This window comes from Mastomys coucha, unplaced genomic scaffold (genome assembly GCF_008632895.1).
Source record: "Mastomys coucha isolate ucsf_1 unplaced genomic scaffold, UCSF_Mcou_1 pScaffold8, whole genome shotgun sequence".
In the NCBI taxonomy this organism is placed as follows: domain Eukaryota; kingdom Metazoa; phylum Chordata; class Mammalia; order Rodentia; family Muridae; genus Mastomys; species Mastomys coucha.
Genome location: NW_022196914.1, coordinates 44,760,552 through 44,765,822, shown reverse-complemented (window position 1 = coordinate 44,765,822; position 5,271 = coordinate 44,760,552).

Genomic DNA, 5,271 nt, shown 5'->3' with positions numbered 1-5,271 from the left:
TTTACATCTTAAAAATAAGAGACCAAAAGTCGTTAGCTTATTCTGTGTGTAGACATTTGAGTTAAGTTGGTGTGAAGATTACTTCTTTTTTTAGTTTTTCCTTCCTCCCTTTATTTCTTTTCCCTCTCTCCATCTTCCTTTTCTTCCTCCCTTTCCGTTCTTGTTTTAAATAGATAGTCTCCTAATCCCTTGTCTCCAATTGCCAAGAGATGAGATTACACTCAATTCAAGATTTCTTACTGGTTGCTTCAGTTTCTAAAAATATGATTAATCTCTGCATTTTGTCTGTCTGATTTGTTGGATTGTGTTGCTGGAGAATGAACCCACAACATGTAGTAGTGAAGCACTCTACCAGTGAGCCATACTCATCCTTTGCATTTTTAAGAAGTCAACATATTGAATAAAAGCCTTTAGATCTTAACAGAAATGCCACAATGATTTGTCCCAACAAATGAATTCCACCTTCAGGTCTATCCATTTGAATGAGTTGATAAATTAGTTTATATTTTTAAAAAAGTCAGTTTGCGTACTAATCATAAGATTCTAATATTTCAACTTTTTAACCATAATTTCATTGTTTTAAATAAATCTGTGATCAAGACATATATTACATTTGCTTTTCTATTGATGTTGCTTTGGTTTGTAAGTCTATTTAGAGTCAGTGTAACAGAAGCGTCCTGCCCGATACTGGTCCCCACACCGCACCAGTGGCCACTGAGCTTCACCTTCCAGATTCTAGGTTTCTAGATATAATTTGATTTGTATTCAAGGCCTAGTTTACAGAAAGCAAAAATTTGAATAATTGTGGAAAATATGAATTAAAGAATTTCCAGACCTAATAATATGTTGGAATGGATCTTCCCTGATAAATAGAAGATTGTAATAGTTCTAAGAATGGAATGTAATCCATGTTTTTCCCTAAACTTAATTTGCAAAACAATCTATTTCTTGAGCTATTCTTAGCATTACTGACAATCATCCCAGAGCACACAGAAGATTCTAGAGGAAAGATAAGGATGAGCAAAACTAAAGATGCTAACTGACATGTACATTATGGAACTTCTTCGGTTCTAATTTACATTTTTCAAAGATTCTTACAACATCCATTCTTTCTATCTTCTAAACAAAAAACAGCTATTCTTTTATAAAACTGAGAATCTCCTCACTGGCTTAGGCCTATTCACCCACAAGCTTATTTTCAAGGGAATATGTAAGTTTCTTTCCATTTACTCCAGTTACCCCAGTTGCAACTGAATTAGATTAATATTATCAAAACCAAAGTGGCAGTTATACCTTAGTAGTTAATAATTTAGCTGTCCAAAATGTTACAAAAGCTCATGATCATACATGTGTATCAGGAAAGAGATCATATATTGAAGACACTCCTATTGGAGTGTCCACTCTCTTTGGAGAGGAGTGGAGACATCCCCTCGACTTCATGACTCCATTTTCTCCTTGGAGGCAAACACCAGTGCCAGTTTCAATTTCCACATCAGTGCTCTTGAGAAGATCTCAGAACCACCCAAGTGCATGTTTCTTGGCCACCTAGTTCTGTCCAGGAAAATGCCCTGGAGTGAGCAGGCTTCATTACGGTCTTGGCAAAACACCAGCATGCACCAGCTGCATGGGGGACTGCTCAGCCCCCTGCCCGCAGAAGAGGAATAGAAGTCGTCAGTCTTCCTCTATGGGTTTTCATTAACTCTCTTCTAATCTATAGCATTAATTCTTGGACTTCTGGGAAAACAGAGTTCTTTAATCCGAAAATCTTAAAGGCAAACATTTTTCTTTTCAAATCTACTTCTGGAATCTGTGGTCTTTGAAAGTAACATTCACAGCAGATTTAAAATATCCACTCTTTACACAGGACAAGCCAATGGCGCAACTTTCCGTCTATTTACCTGTTATCTGAATACACCAAACTGGCTAGGGGGACCGGCATGGGGGGCAGGGTGGGAATCTGTTACTTCAGTTAGATTTACAGGGACTCCTTGTAAACAGGGTGCTAAAAAGTGTGTTGGATTTTTTTTAACCTTTTGTGACACACAACAGAGCTGTGAAATCAGTGAATTAAATAGTTCCAGTCCCCTGGGCATACATGAGCAATGGCATAAAATAGGCAGCACCCATTAGAACGTTACTGTTACGGAGCAGATGGACAGCCTCAGGTTCAGTCCTTTGTCCTTACTTCAGAATGGGGCCGGACTGGGAAACGACTGTAAATTTTCTCAAAAGAGATGAATAGGAAAGCTGTTAACTTTTTTCTTATTTAAAAAAAAAAAGAAAAGAAACCTGGAAAAAGTCCAAATTACACATTTTGCAGCTCTGGCTGCAGTTCTTCAGCGTTGCTGCAAACATCTGTAGGTGGCTAAGCACTCCCCACCTCTTTTCCCAAAATGGAATAGCTCATTCCCGGCATGCTGTCCAATGCCTGCAAAGACATATGTTTACCAAACCAGTCCACGACCATATGTGTGCCGCAGTTTCTCCACAGCGAACTGCACGTGAGTTGATTGGCTTAAAACACGCGATGCAGAATAGAGATGCAAGCAGAATCGGAGACTGAGAAGGAAGGAAAATGTGGGAGCAATAAAAAAAGAGGAGAAAGGAGGAGAGAATTATTTTTCATTGTACTTCTCAAGTGTGCTTCCTTTGCAGTAAATGTTGACAAGAAAATTCCCAGTCATATCATAGCAGTTTTCCTACAATGAAGAAAATCCAAGTACAAATTAGATGAGCTACATCTTTGAGATGTTTGGATTTCTAATCATCTTGAAGCTTATTCATATGATAAATGACAAGTTTATCTAATGAAGCAAACCATTTGAGTTCTAATGTTAAATTCAGATTTAGGAAGTTTAGTACATTTTGAAATTTTTCAATATAGAACCTCAAATGCAACAAGAGCCAAGAAATAATTCCATCCATCAAGGGGGGAAAATCATAACTTTTTATATAGTTCTTCAGAACTATTTAAACAGATGATTCTTTATAGTAATAAAAACACATTTTAGCAAAGATGAATTTCTGTATAATATTTTATTCAAAAGTTTCTGTTCTGTACATTTAATTAAATATTTAAATAAAACAAATTATTGGTCATGCATGTCTTATAAGTATTGATATGCAAAAATCAATAAACTGGAATGTATATTTTATTTTAAAAGGACCATATTAATGAAAAGTAAGGTATGTCCTTCAAAAAGTAAAGGACATGATATAATTATCTAATATGAAGCTAGTATGTTTAGTGAATAATTATATTACAAAAATATGTGAGAGTTTACCAAGTTTCATCTCTTCTCCTCTTTCTAACATTCAGAGCTATTTATAGTCAGTTTATAGATTTAGACAAAGCTTCGAAATATCTAGAATGTATCCTATGTGTCTACAAATTATCCTATGAATAGATGCCTATACTTAATAAATTTTAACTTCTTCCTTTTAATTTCATACATCAGTTACAAAAATAAAAGAGAAACATCTACTACTGTTCTGGTATGTTGCAGTGTTGTCATGGATACACAAGCAGGGTGCATCCCTTCTACCAGGAAGGAAGTAAAAAAGCATTTGGTAGAACATATTAACCTGTAGTGTTGATGGCTTTCAGAGAACCAAAGCAAATAGTTTGTGGATCTAAAATAATTCACATTCTCAGAAAAAAAAAAAAAAAAAAAAAAAAAGAAAGCTAGACATGCAGACGTCTTTTGCATGTGTCTAACACTTGGAAGATATTTAAAACTATAATTTCTGACCTTCCCTACCTTCCTACTGTGTAACAGTTGCTATATTGTTAATAGATGCTGCGGTTTAGACGATCCGTTCCTCATTTGTGATGCTAGTAGTACTCCACAAGGGTCTTCAGACAGACAGTGGGGCAGATGCCTCTGACCTCTATATAGGTATTTCAGTGGGTATTTGGTGGATCACTTGCCATGTCACAACATTAAGTTGCTTCAGAGTCTTGTTTTTTTTCTTGTCATTTTGCTTTGTTTTATCATCCCTCCTCCCCCACTAACTTCCTTTTTATTGCTTCCAATGTCAATTCTGCTCTACATTTCTGGGGAAAAAAAGTTTTTATTTCATTGAAGTGAAAATAGGTTTATTTAATAATAGCAAATCAATGTCTTATGATGATAAAGGGATAGTGATTAAAACCTTTATCTAGGCATTTCAGGGCAGAAAAAACAGAAGACTCTTTTTCAGACTGGACTGCAATTCTATGCAGTAAGTGTTAAAGGAATAAAAGTCTGTTCCCAGTGCATTTACCAACTCCTACTAAGAGAGCAAAAGGAAAGATTTGTATAGGCCCAGTGATGTCCTGGGGGGGGGGATATATTTGTTGGGATGAATCTATTAGAAAACGTGCACACATTCTCACTGGGACATTTCTCCTTCACAGGCACATGAGAAGGTCTCAAGGCAACTTAGTTTACACATATAGGTTGTTGTTTACCCCTCAGAAATATGTTGATGGATGTAAACTCTGTTCAAGATAGTATATAAATTCAGATAAAAAGGGAAATTATTATATAACAGCATAGAATCTCAACCTATTGGATTAAAACAGTATGAAGTTTGTGCTACTTTTCATGATCTTTCTCTAAATCTTCCAGAATAGAACAAACAGTCTGGAATATTAGAGATGAGAAATAAGGTTACAACCCTGACAAAGGCAAAGTGTTACTTGGAGTACAGATCTAAGTCAAAAAGATTTCACAACAAATTTGGATCTGTGAAGAAACTGCGTGCCAAAATGCAGACTGGTTGCTAGCAATCTCAAATGGGGTTTTTTTCAGTTGAATCTCAAAAAGATGCTGGACCCAGGCCTATCTGAGAACCACCGCAGGCCGTTGTCAGGACTGTCTGTTTCTAATCTCCAGATACATGTTTCCCTCCTTCTCAACTATTTTAACAATTGTAAGGGAGCAGGGCTCTAAAATTCGAATTCAGTATACAGAGAGTTAATTTAAATTTGATAACAAACGGCTCTGCTTCGGAAATGAATGCAGCCTGGCAACTTCAACAGGGAACCCTTCAGAGGGCCTCAATTATGCATGCAGCTTCTTTGAGAAATAGTTTCACACATCTGACCCAAGGACCACTATGTTGCTGCCATGAAATAAAACTGTACATCTGCATTGTTTCATTTCTGGACCCTCTACACACTGCCAGACTCGAGAACTCCCTCACTCTGCGCATGCATGTACACATGCTCACACAGACCCCTTTATTATCGTTCCGCTTCTATTTTTCAAGTACACTGAATGTATC